The 14,546-nt window shown below is 38.6% G+C and overlaps 1 non-coding gene across 1 annotated transcript; it reads right to left on the bottom strand.

Moving 5' to 3' along the window:
* Positions 1 to 815: 815 nt before the first annotated feature.
* On the bottom strand, positions 816 to 934 carry LOC145409981 (5S ribosomal RNA). The gene has a single exon (XR_013899207.1). It is a non-coding gene; the product is annotated as a 5S ribosomal RNA (ribosomal RNA).
* Between the last annotated feature and the right edge of the window lie 13,612 nt (positions 935 to 14,546).

Here is a 14,546-nt window from a genome sequence, read left to right as displayed (position 1 = left end):
ACATCCTATCTTGTGCTAATTCCTCAAGATCTCCCTAACACTCATCTCCAGCTTCCCGTCTCATTGTCCTCACCCACGTCTCTTTTGGCCGTCCTCTACCTCTCCTACCAAGTGCCACCCACCCTGGTGTACCTCGTACTATTCCCTGTCACCTATACACATGTCCTAGCCACTTCCATCGTGAGAATCTAACATATTCATCGATCGGCTGCACTCCCGTTATTTCTCTAATTCTACTATTTGGTGTATATATATATATATATATATATATATATATATATATATATAGATATATATATATATATATATATATATATATATTTTTTTGTTTTTCTTTTCATTCATTCATTGCCAGGGGGAGGCGTGGCTGAATCGGTAGAGAGGCGGCCTGCAGTCCTGATGGACCCAGGTTCGAATCCCGGCTGGGGCAGGGAACAGTTTAAGGATTTGAATTTCATAAAAGGCAGACTTTCCTGATCTACCAGATGACCCGCCGACATGTCGTAAAAACACCCCCGCTAATACCAATACACCAGTCCTGTATGAGACAGCCCTAGCATGTATTCAGTATGGACGGTGGGTGTTAGCGCCGAAGTGGTGACATGTGGAGGTGTAGGAGGACTACTGGGCCTTGGGATAGGCTACTGCCCCTGAGATATAGGCCCTGAAGCCTTTGCCCAGAGTCGGACACATAAAAAAAAAAAAAAAGACGCCATGTATCCCAGACGGGGTGGCCAAGGGCTTAGAGTTAACTGTTTTACAGGGTGGGGCACTAATCCTCCACCAACCCCACTTGACACGTAGGGAGAACGTTATGCCAACAGCATCTGGTGTTCCCAGGCGTTCACCCAACCAAGTACTAACCAGATCCAACGTTGCTTAACTTCGCTGATCGGACGGGAAGCGGTGTACTCAACGTGGTATGGCCGTTATATATATATATATATATATATATATATATATATATATATATATATATATATATATATATATATATATATATATATATATATATATATATATATATATATATATATATATATATATATATATATATATATATATATATATATATATATATATATATATATATATATATATATTGACTCTGAGTTATTTGTTTTACAGGAAGGGGCACTAACCCTCCACCATCCCACTTGTTGACACGTAGTGAGCACGTATGGTTTGGTTATATGGTTACCACCCAGCGTTGTAAATGGTTTCTTGGCTTACAGGAAACCATTTGGTTTGTCACTGACTGTAAACCACCTGTAACGGAAAGAAAAGCAATAAGAAGTGACAGGAAAGATAGGAGAAATAGGAGGAGAGGAGGGTAGCCACAAAAAAAGAATTATAAAGGCTAAGGACGAAGTAAGGAGCACTGCATCAAGTGAGTGGATGATGGTTGCCACCACCTACCACTATATATATATATATATATATATATATATATATATATATATATATATATATATATATATATATATATATATATATATATATATATATATATATATATATATATATATATATATATCCAATTGGAGCCCAGTGTCCAGATTCCTGGACAGAACTGGGAATTTTCAAATCTTGATAAAGTAGGGAACCCCCGGGTAGGGACCTATGAACTTCGCGACTTTGGGCCGATATGCGAAGGGCGGTACGCTTAGTACCCTCCCAGTGCAGTGCCTCACCCAACAGCTCTGGGATCCAATGGGTTAATGACTGGCAAATCTATCGGTTTCGTTAAATATATATATGTATGTATACTCGTATAATTATGCAGAGACTTCTTTTGCATCTAATCAGAATTTTTTTTAATGATTGCTGAACAAACTGAGAAATAAAATATGATACCGAATACTGTATCATGTTAGATAATCTACACATCTGTTAATTCATCCTATTAAATCTGTGTCTGTCTGTCTGTCTGTCTGTCTCTCTCTCTCTCTCTCTCTCTCCCCATCAGTGAGTGCGTAGGAACCTACTGAGTCATCCTGCTGCAGCTGAGACTCACTACATTATATCCGACGTGAGGTGAGTTGAGGGGTGGTGGATGATTTGATATCTGTGTGTCTGATGATGGGGGTAGAATATACTCAGTGATGAATAAGTGAAGAATACGAGTAGGTCCATGGAGGGACTGGGAATGGTATCGCACTGGTGAAAATAGGTTAATCAGAGCAATAGGTAAGTGTTCCCGTGGGAGTAAAATGATGCCATGAGGAAATAGGTAAGTGTCCATGAGAGATTTCCAAAGAAGGTCCCCGGAGATACCTGTATGTCTCCCTCATTTGTATTAAAATGGTCCATGCTGAACATAAGTCATCATGTTTCGGAGAGAAAATAGGTCAATGGATCGTGCAAGAAAGTCTAGTTTACTGGAAGAAAATAAGTTCATGATGCAATAGGTATAACCAATCTTTAAAGAAAAGAGGCATATGGTGTGTATTCGTCCATCTGGGAAAGAAGTCCATAGGAAGAAATGGTCTAGATCCTTGGCGGAAATACGCCCGTGGAAGAAAACTGGTCCACAATAGGTATAGGTGGATCCCTATAAGGGAAAACCGTTTCATTGGAAAAGAGTCTATGTAGGAAATAAGTCATGTAGGGAATATGTCCAAGGAGGATTTTATGAAAAATGCTCCGTTCGGGAAAATATGTCCACGGGGAATATTAGCCCATAATGAAACCGGTCCATAGGTTGACAGTAGCTCGGTAAGGGTTCGCTTCTAAAGGTTGTATCTAGAGACGAGTATTGTTGCTAGTGTTAATAACAGACCAGGGAATGTACTCTTGTTACATCTGTGTTTGCACAATGGGAACAGTCCCTAGTCTGTGTGTGTGTGTGTGTGTGTGTGTGTGTGTGTGTGTGTGTGTTCTTACCTAATTGTATATTTACAGGAATGAGTCAAGCTCGTACTGTCCCGTGTCTTAAACCATTTTTATCGTACATATCCTTAGATTCATGAATTGTTTTGGCACACTATTTCATGCGGTAGCGCATTCCACTGATCAATTGCCCTATTTGGGAAACTAAATTTCCTTACGTCTATCGCCTCTCTTTTTAAGTAGTTTTTTGCTGTGTCTTCTTGCTAATGCCTCCCCATAGGTTATGTAATCATTTATGTCTATTTTCTCCTTCCCTGATATGCATTTATATAGAATAATCATGTCTCCTCTTTTCCTTCTTTCCTGTTGTGTAGGCAGATTTAGTTTTTCCAGTCTTTCTTCGTAGCTTAGATCCCTGAGCCTTGGTCCCCATCTTGTGGCAGCCCTTTGAACTTTTTCAATCTTATCTATTGTTTTTCGAGATGAGGACTCCAGACTACTGATGCATACTCCAGGGTTGGTCTGATGAATGATGTTGTTATCATTCTTAGCATGTCTTCATTTATGTATGTGAATGCTATTCTCATATTTGCAAGAAGTGTATACATGCTCCATACCTTCTCACTGATGTGGTCAGCCGGAGATAGACTGTTATTAGTGATCACACCTAGGTCCATTTCTCTTTCTGATGTGTGTAGGGTTTTATTTCCTTCCTTATAATCCCAATCAGGTCTTTTACCACTTTTATCAAACTTGATTACATGACACTTGTTCACATTGAATTAAATTTGCCATGTATTGCTTCATTCATGAAGTTTATTTAATTCTTCTTGTAGCTCTTTACAGGAGTCTGCATTAGTCATTTTTCTTTGTATTTTTGCATCATCAGCAAATATATTTAGATAGCTTTCATTTCCAATGTTGCTATCTATATCATTTATATACAGTAAAAACATGATTGGTGCCAGCACTGAGCCCTGTGGAACTCCGCTACTCATTTCCGTCCATGATGAGTAATTTCCCCTTAGTACTGTTCTCATTTCTCTTTTTTTGAGAAAATCATGCATCCAACAATATAGTTTGCCTCGGATTCCTCCTTGATGGTACAGTTTCCATAAAAGTCTTTGGTGCGATACTCTGTCAAATGCTTTCTTGAAATCTAAATAGATACTGTCCACTCATTCTCTTTTCTGTAATGTTTCTGTTACTCTATCATAGTAGCTCAACAGATTAGTAACCCATGATTTTCCCTTTCTGAATCAGAATTCTCTTTCTGATATCATACTGTGTTCTTCTAGATGATTTAACCAAACTTTTCTTATCAGCTTTTCTAATACCTTGCTTACAACACTGGTTAGTGATACTGGTTGGTAGTGAGTGGATTTTGTCTATTCCCTTTCTTGAATAAGGGACCAATGTTTGCTTTCCTCCAAATATCAGGTAGTTTACATTGTCTCAAGCATTTCTTGAAGATTAAAGATAATGGTTTATTTAACTCCTTTGCACATTCATGTAGCACCCAACATGAAATTTCATCAGGACCATAATTTTGCTTTTCCTTTGTCCAATTTACTTAACTCCTCCTGTATTTCTTTTTCTGATATTTATATATCTGGTAATATGTGTAGGCATGCATGTTCCATATCATCCCTCTCAAAATTTTTTTCTTCTGTACAAACTGATTGGAAATTCTTATTTAGTGCTTCACAAATATCATTCTCTTGTGTAGGTGATCCCCTCATGCATACTGGATTGTATTTTATCTTTTACTTTGGTTTTGCTTCTAATGTAGCTGTAAAATAGCTTCGGTTGATCACCACTTTTATTTATTATGTCCTCCTCAAACTGTTTTTGGCCTTCCCTCCTTATTCTTGTCTAATCGTTTCTTGCATGTTTACAGTTGTTGTATGCCCTTTCACTATTGTGTCTTCTGTACCTATTCCACAACAAGTCTCTTTTTTCTTTTGATTTTTTGCATTCTGTACTACACTATTTCCTTATTTTCTTTCCTGCTTCTTTGTGCTGTGGGATGTACTTCTGGACTCCTATTTCATACAGTTCCCAGAAATTTTTATATTTAGCATTTATTCTTGTCCTCTAAGCTCCTTTTCCCAATCTATTTCTAAGAAGTACTTCTTTAGGTCATAGTAGTTTTCCTTTTCATAATTTAGGCTCTTTTTGTAACTTTCATTGCTGTTATCTATTTCATATGCAATACTGAAGTTACAATTTAGTACTGCATGGTCGCTTTTGCCGAACGGAGGGTGATACATTAACTCGTCAATATCGTTTTCTTGCTTTGTAATTATAAGATCTAGCACTGAGGGCACATCGAGGCCTCTTTTTCTGGTGCTTTGCCTTACATGTTGCGTTAGGAAAAACTCCTGCACAAGATCCAGGAGCTTTTGGGCCCAACAGCTGTCTTGGTTTATTATATCTAGAGCATTCCAATTTATATTTGTATTAAAATCTCCAATTAGTATAATTATTCCCGATTTCCCTTCCATTCTATGTAGTAATGCCCTTAAACTCTGAACTGTACTCTCTGCCAGGTCCTCATATTCGCCTCATTCCCATGTGTTTGATCTGGGTGGCATGTATAAATTTGCTACAATTATTTCCCTTCAGATGTATTGATCTCTACTGCAATCAGTTCTACTTGTATGGGTATATCTAGTTCTATTTCTTTGACTTTTAGATTTTTCTTTGTTAATATTATAATTCCTCCTCCCTTTTTTAAGTTCCTATCTCCTCTCCATATATTGTATTCCTCTAAGTTTAGGATATCATTTGATATCCTTGGTGTTATTTTTGTTTCAGTTAAGCATGATATATGGGGTTCATTTTCTGATATAATCATTCATCTCTAATAATTTAGATATCATTCCATCTACATTTGAGCACATCAACGTAATCATCTTGTTTACATTCTTGTCATGACTTGGGGGTACTACCTTCCTCCTTTTTATTCCCTCCTGTTTATGTACCACTTTCGAACCTGCAATCCAATTACTTTGTAAGAAAATGTATTCTTCTCCTCAGATGATCCATCTTTCTTTGTTTTTGCTTCCTCTCTCTTCTCTTTTAGTAATTCCAGTTCTTCTTGAGTTAGGCATCTTTTTATCCATAAGTTTTTGAAATCCTCTTTTTCCACGAGTTTCTTTGCATTTTATGGCATCTCCTCCATAGTGTTTACACTCTGGAAGGTGTACCTTTAGAGACTTTGATTTTTTTCTCTCATATTTCCCAAACCTTTTGTGTTCTTCTATGTCTTTATTACAGATTTCCTCTGATACTTCCTTCAATAAGCTCATTACATTTGCCATCTCCTTTTTGTCTCTCAAGATCTTGTTCTTTATTTCTTCCTCTTCTATACCAGTGATTGCTATAGATTTGTTGGTATCTGCTGAATCTCTGACCAACTTAGGATTGTTTTGGATTATTCTTTTCACTTGCTTTTTAATGCTTTTTTTCTTCAACCCTTGTTTCTAAGACTTTGTTTACTTTCATCATTTCAGCATAAGTGGTTTCCACATCATTTTTATAGCTTTGCATCGCTTCATTTACCTGTGTTACCTTCTCCTCAAGATATGTGTGTGTGTGTGTGTGTGTGTGTGTGTGTGTGTGTGTGTGTGTCACAGAATTCCTCAGTTTTAAAACTCTATTTTTTACCCACTTTGTTTAAATTCTTAACAGTGTTCTAAGGATCTGACACTGATTTTGAAAACATTAGATCAAAGGTGAAGGCTACAGGGTTGGTGAAAATTTGACTTAAGTTCAAAACAAAGAATTGTTTATTCTGTTTTATATAACTTGGTGGTACGAGTATCACGATTATGAAGGAACGATGAGTATTGTTTTTGTGAATAATCATTCAAAGGTCAAGGTAACGGGCCATGGTCAAAGTTCAGTATGAGTGTCTGTGTGTGCACAGAACTAAAAGGGTTTGTGTATACACAAAATAAGTAAAAGAGTTTCTTTATTCATAGAAAAGAAAAACTAACAGGTTTTTTAGCACAAAAAATCTAAACGTTTCTTTAATACAAAAATCTAAAACAGTTTCTTTATACTCAAAATAACCAAAACAGTTTCCTTATGCACAAAAAATATATATATATTTACCTGTTCCCGCCCCGGAGGAGCGCGGGGACAGGTATTGTTTTAACTCGGTTTCTCTGTTTGTTTGTCTGTCTGTCTGTTAAAAACTTTATGCAAAAACTACAGGTGCGATTTTGACTAAAATTTCAGGGATGATGGGCTATGACCTTCAGATTACCTGATTAAACTTTGAGCTGAACTGAGCCAGGGCCCAGGCTATGTAAAAAAAAAAATGAAAAAAGATTTTTTCTTTTCGTCAAAACTCCTTTCAAATTCGTCATATCGACATGAAACCAAAACCTAAGGGTGCATCTTTCAAATCTGCATCTTATGCCTCATTACATCGGGCGGGGGGGGGTCACCCCCCAGTTAGCAGTAGGGGGGTCAATATCAGGTGGGTCGGTCATAAAATTTTAAATGGGCATAAAATCGTCAGTTTTCACCCAATTTACTCGAAATTTGATATGTGACATCTTTGACTAGATATCCTGTTGTGTTTATATGTCAGCACTAAAATGACTACCGGGGACGGGTTTGCTGTGCCTTGGCACCACTTCTTGTTCATTCTGAGATCAGAGAAAGACGAAGGTTGCAAAAGGTCAAGGTCACATAGCAAGGTCAGAAAAACAGCATTGAACCTCAAAGAATAAAAATAGGAGGACCAAAATAGCTGCAAGTGTTATGGGTCAGGCAAGAAGTTATTACAACCAATCGATATTACAAGCAATTGATTGGACGTCAAGATCACAAAGTTAAGTATTTTTTTCGACCAAAATAGGCCTACATATGTTAGACTACAGATGTTGCACTATCGAGTGTTACTTCTTGTAATTCATGAAACCCTTTACCAACCCTTCCTCTGTGTCTCATCTTCCCTTCCCCCCTCCTTCACACACACACACACACACACACACACACACACACACTCTTAACGTAAGCTGTCGTTCTGCTACAGAAGACAACGCCTACCATACTATACCCAAGTATGATGTGGTTCTCACTGTTTTTGGTGCGTTCATGTGTGACTGTGTACACTAATCCTGGAGCAGCAAACTTTGCCACATAGTTGGCATGTCAAGTCCAGGTTTTCCGTAACTCGGTTTTTAATTATGAATCCGTTGTTTATGCTCCTCTCTGGGCTGGTTCCGAGCTTCGTCGAGATTAATGGCTCTTACGTTGCAGAGGGAGCCATTGTTTTCTGTCCAAAGCATTGTTTCTTTTTTTTTTTTTTTTGTATGATGCTGCATTTTTTCAGAGTTGTCCTTATATCTTTATCAGTTCTTCTGTACCACTGGGCTGCGACGTGCTGCAAGGAGTTGCCCATACAGAACCTGGTAGGGAAGGAGATGCTCAGGCATGCAGAACACGTGTCATACGCATCTCAGCTCTAATGACACGGTTTCTATGCTGCTTGACTTCGCCCGAGGGAGAATATGCAGGTGAGGGACTATATCCTCCCATGTGAGTCCTAGGATTCACTATAAGCATCAGATGTGAAATGACTCGAGCTGTTTCATGTGGCACTGGTAGGTAGTTCAGGATTTTAGCACTGTACAAGAGGGTGGAGAGGCATGCAGCCATATGTACTGATGCTTTCGTCTGATTCTCAAGTTGGTGATTTCGAAAACTCCAGATATGAGATGACCAAAAAAGGCTGAGGCGTGGTTGATTCGTGCAAGACTTCTGCATCGATGCCATGTCTGTCTCTGAGCACACTTCCAAGGTAGGTAAAATTCTCTGTCTGTTTTACGTTTTTTGTTATTTATATATTTGAAATCCAAGCTGCTCTGCCTTTTTGTTTCTCTGAGACATTATTTCTGTTTTAGTGACATTTATTTGGAGTCCCACTGCATGGTTAAACCCACACTGCGTGGCATCTCGTGACGGTAACTCATTTGAGATTAAGGACTTGTCATCTGAGAGTACACGGGTTCACGCAGACGACTTACAGTAACTCCAAGGTACTTTGAGAGGGAGGAAAATCGGGAAAATGATGCATTCTCTACTTCTTTCTTCTTCTTCTTCTTCTTCTCCTCCACCTCCTCCTCCTTTTCCTCCTGCCATTGCAACCCTTTCATCACCTTCTACCCTACCTGTTAATGAGTACAGACAAGAGCTTCGCTCAGCAACTTGACCAACTGTTACGTGTGTCTGTCCCTGTCAAGAACACTTTGCTGATCTGAACATTGATCCAGATTTGTTTTATAAGTAAGATGTTGTGGAGAGTGTGGACAGTTTTACTGGCACTAGCTGCATTCGGATCATCTCTGGAGGATGAGGATAGAGATGCGGTTCTCCGCCCAGGGACACTGGTGAAGCCCTGGGGACAAGCAGTGTTAGTGGAGGACGTCATCTCAGTCAGTTTTGATCTTCAGAATTTGATGACGGGCACACAAGAACTCCCCAAATTCACTAGTCAACTGTCTACCATTCGATCCCTACTTGCCTCCATGGTAAACAAACATGCTAATGGATCTTTTGGGGTTCCACTGTATGAACCTATTAAATGGAAACTTGTTTGGACTGAGAAACTATTCCTTTGGTTAAATGTTTCCCTGCCTCATAATGGCCCTGTCGGAAGAGCACATTCACGTGTAAAGTGAAGTCTTTTTTATATCAGTGATAAAGTCCTTGGTGGTGTTTTTGGCTTTGCGACATCTAATGGTTTGTTAGCTTATCACGAACAATTAGAAACATTTGCTTCAGCTTTGGAAGCACAGGATAGGTGCTAAATGTTCAACATAAGTTGCTAGGTAATGCTGTCACATATATGAACGAAATGGGTACCCAGCTGAACATATTTTCGGATATCTTAGAAAAAATGAAGGGTAAATTTAATGTTACCACCGAAACCCTGTATAAAAGCTTTCACCTTGAAACATCGTCCTTGTCCCTCGAATTAGTTACACTGCAAGTAGAAAATTTTATTCATCAGTTAGTAGATGCTATGAATCGTCATGTTACCTTCGATCTTGTTCCGATGTCAGACCTTCGTTTAGTTTTGGAATGGGCTCGCACTAACTTTAGTCTTGATCCTATCTTTTCATTCTCAAGTCTATAGTAGAACTGTACTATCCGGTATTAGAAGCTACTTTCCTTGCCACATATATTATGATCCATATTCCTGTTCCTTCTGCATTTTTCTTTGATCTCTTCCAACTGATTCCCTTCCCTCCACTTTACAATGACACTCTTTATACTGCATCTGTGTACTCTAAGGTCTTTCTCCTATCTCACGACTGTATGTCTGTAGCTTATTTCCCGTCAGATCGCCTGCCCTTGTGTTCACATGTTACTTAGTCCTTTCGTCTATGTTCACAATTTCTTTGTAATATCCTTCCAATTGCAACTTCCCCTTATGAGATGCCTTTGGAAGTAATCATTTGGTCAAGACTACTGGTTTTGCATGTTTTGTCACCCCTGCTCTCAGCGTATCCGTCTTTCATACCCACTTAGACTATAAAATACATTACTTTTATTTTCGTACCCTTCATTTGTTCGAACTCCTGTCAAGTTACTCGAAGCTTCTAGTCTTTCCATTGCCCGACACCATTGTTCTATTAAGTCAAAATATTGCTCTACGTACCGAACCTCTCAAGACTGTGCTATTCGTTCACATTACTTTGAAATCTTTGCACCTACAAATATCTCTTCTGTTTTTCCCAGCTAGACATGATTTCTTATCTAAACAATTCTGACTCTGTGAATATTCAGATATCTCGCTTCCTGCATCATCCATTTTTAAGCCCCCATTTTATATAACTTCCTATTGCATTTACTCTGCTCTGATTTTGGCTCATGGCGGTTTTTGTTCATTGCTGTGTTAAACGTATGGGAAAAAGACTCCATGAGATTAGGTTATAACATGGAGCAAGGAAAACGGTGAAACTTGTTGAATGTGAAAGTGACAAGAACAATTTGCAACTTGACACTTAAGGTATAAAGACATTTGAGTGGGACTATGATAAAATGAACAAACCACGGTCCACTCCACCTCTGTTTGACAGTGTTGATTTGTGTGATGACGTGTGGACACCCAACTAATTATGCGAATGTTATTTAGTTATTATGGATCGTTATTCTCTCGCAATCCCATTGTGATTCCTTTATAACCACCTGTTATGTAATTTTATTGTTCATCACTGAAACATGTATCAATATGGTACCATTCTCTCCTATATGCACTTTAAGTTGGTTAGATATTTTCCCTGTTGATTAGTATACTCTTACTATTAGTGTAATGAATTATCAAAAAAATATCATTCACTTATAAATGCTGTTTCTATGTATGTAGATTAAGTTAGATATTTCCCCTGTTGACCATTATTTGTACTCTTATTAGTAGTACAATATATTATCATACACTTTTTCTTTTATCATACACTTATAATAATGTTGTTTTATTATTTAAATTGTTTTCTGATAATCTATTTCAGTAGAAAAGAAAAAAAAATATTGGGAGATATCTGGATACCGGTATCTGATTCTCCAGGGGGGGGGGGAGAAATGAAAGAGGAATGACCAGATGTTCATTGCTGAGCCATCTGTGGGCTTCCTGAGTCAGTCTGAGGCCAGCAGACCTCTTGCAAAATCTGCTGGAGAGACATTTATTTTTTTCTGTGGACAGTGTAGTCGTGACACACAAAGGAAACTCCACCTATGCCCTAAAAGACTGAATGAGAGTTAGGGATCAACTATACTCTGTGGATGTAACATCTAATTCTAAATAAAACATTCAGTAGGAAGACAGAGTCTTTAGGATCAACCTGAAATCCTGATGATAAATCTACTGGTCCGTATCTCGCATCAAGACGACTATGAGAATTCTTTGTAGGTCATCTGGGATTTGTACAAGGACAGCACAGACATTAGCATGTAGTAGCTCTAGGAAATAAACATTTTGAGAGTTTGATTGTGCTGGAAGACGTCCGAGATTAAAAACGTTACCGTCTAGACGGATCTAGAATTTCAATCCATCATCATGATTCATGTTGGTGACTTAAAAGGGTGACTGCAGTGAGATTAATGTTGAAAATGACAGGAGCTAGAACACATCCTTGCTTTGCTCTCATGTCCTCGTTGAAGGGTTTAGACTTGTTCCAACTTATGAACACACGGGCATGCATGTTGTCATGCAGGCTCTTCAGGATGATAAGAAATTTGTTTTGAACTCCTTAATTTGAAAGGGCATTCCATAAAACTTCTCTGCTAACAGTGTCAAATGCTTTTGCATGATCGATGAATGTAATGTATAAGTCATGGTTCTGTTCGTGCCTTTTCTCTTATGTCTGTTGAGCAACAAATATCACATCACAGGTGCTTTGTTCCTTCCTTAATTCACGTTGTGTTTCAATACTATGTTGACTCAGTCAGATGTTTTGTTAGTATTGATAACATTATCTTGGATAGTACTATGCTAGCATTCACAAGGAGGGAGATACCTCTGCTGTTGTCATGATTTAAATGGTCCTGTTTCTTCTTGTAGATCGTTACATTATCAGAAACATGCCATTCAGATGGAACTTGTCCTTGGTTCTAGATAGTCAATACGAGATCATGGAGGCACTGGTGGAGTAACTGGCCATCTCCTTTGATTAGTTCAAATGGCTTGCCATGAGGACCATGGCTTTTGTTACAGTATTTTCCAGACATCGTATAGCCTGAACAGTTTCCACAAGTGTACGTGTGGCACTGAGATCTATCATTTAAGGATATTGTGCTCCCTCGGGTGCCTTCATTTCAGGAAGGTATTGAAGTGTTTTGCCCATATTTCTGGGATCGCTTGCTTGTCTTCCGGAAGCTTTACTCTAGCTGATCGAATAAGGGCTATGTTGTGTTTGCTTGGCCCATAGATGTTTTATTATGGACTTGGAGAACCCATATTTGTCATTAATATCAACAAGTCTTTGCTGCTATTTTGCATGCTCAGTTTACCATTTCTTCCCCATAACAAGCAAGCAGTCTTTGGTGGGTTTCACTTCTGAGTTTTGAGAATTCACGGTTAAGGAGCTACGATGAGCCAACTAGTTATATGCTCTAATCTACACTGCAAGGGCACGTATGCCCTCAGCATTTTAAACAATTCAGCCTCCCACACTCCTAAATCTGTGTTGTAAGTGTAGCGGAGAAATGTCAGAAGTCATCGAGATATGTTATTACCTTCGATTTTACATTGGTTGTTTGCAATGACTTCCCAGTGTTGCAGGACGTAGATCTACATCACTGGAGTTTTAGAGGGGGACGTATATCTACATCCCCAGCGCGGTACGAGTTATGGTGGTGAGTAGAGAAGTCTAGGGTTTCTGCTGCAGTGCTTTGAAGCAGTGCCTTAATGTTCAGCCACCCTGCATCTAGGATTGTTGCATTATTGCTGGGTCAAGTGGTGGGCATTGAGACAATCTGTTAGTAATACTGATGCAGGTATTACAAGTTGCTGCACCCTATAAAATAAAATGGTTTAAGTTCTTGGAGGATGGTCTATGGCCCATCTGTGGGCGTAAGATTAGTTGCTGTTTGATTAGTATATGATTATGGATTCATCTATGTAGTCTTGTACTTGTTCTTAAGTTGATAAATGGTGTTAATGAAGACTGGATTATGTTTCGAGCATAATAATAGTCTAATATCATTCTTGTTCATGTTATTACACCACGGAAACTTATAATGCCTGGCTAGTGGTGATCATCTTTTCCTACTCTAGCATTAAAATCTACATGTAGGATGAGTTTGCCACTATGTGGTACTGAGCGGGTTGCACTGAGAAAGGCATAAAATGATTCTTTAACTGTGTCCTTTGATTCAAGCTCTGCGGCTTAGGCAATGATGAATATTGCATATTGATCTTTAGAGAGTGGTATGCTCCAGTAGGGCATATCATACTCTCGGTTCAGGTTTGAATTTTGACGAAATAGAAATGGCTACAATGTATTCCTATGTAAAACTGAATTTCAAGATTGTTTTATATTCTAGAACTTAAAAAAAAAAAAATCATTGTCAAAATCTTGAGTTTCTACTTTGAAGGCTGCCTCACGTGGCCTCATGGGACTTGAACCACAGTAGGCCACCGTTTCACCATTACTTTTTTGAATGGATGCTTTTCCTTGTTTTCTTAGATGTTTCAGTGCTTCAGGGTGTTGAGAAAATGTTTGGGTTTCACAGAAAACTTTTTTTTTCATTTTTTATTAAAAAAGCAGACCTGGCTCACCAGTTCTATTCTACTGCTCTCTGTGTCTCTCTGTGTGCTCTACATCTCTAATGTGAGACCATCGTGAAATGCTGCCAGTGATCGGCCTCTTACAAAAAAATCTTTAGGATGTCCGACTTGGACCTGAACATCATTAGCATTTCTTGCCCTCACTCACCAGTCTATACTCTCATGATTGTACACAGCTTGAGAAGCAGTTGATACTTCCTGTACAGGTCTCTCACAGGACTGAGTGTGAACAGAGCAAGGGTCCAAGTTGAGGGGAGTCTTCCTGAAGTTGCTGAGCTCAGTCAAGGTCATCGTGCAGGTAAAAATAGGCTAGTACATCTCCGATGTCTAGTTGACTAAATTCTCATGTGAAATGACTTGCAGATTGACTTTAGAATTATTATGGGGTCTCATAGTTGTATCA

This window comes from Coenobita brevimanus, chromosome 83, assembly GCF_032717465.1.
Source record: "Coenobita brevimanus isolate Jiangsu-jjx chromosome 83, ASM3271746v2, whole genome shotgun sequence".
Taxonomy (NCBI): Eukaryota; Metazoa; Arthropoda; class Malacostraca; order Decapoda; family Coenobitidae; genus Coenobita; species Coenobita brevimanus.
Note: the sequence above shows the minus strand (reverse complement) of the source record. Positions and strands in the feature narration are given on the sequence as shown.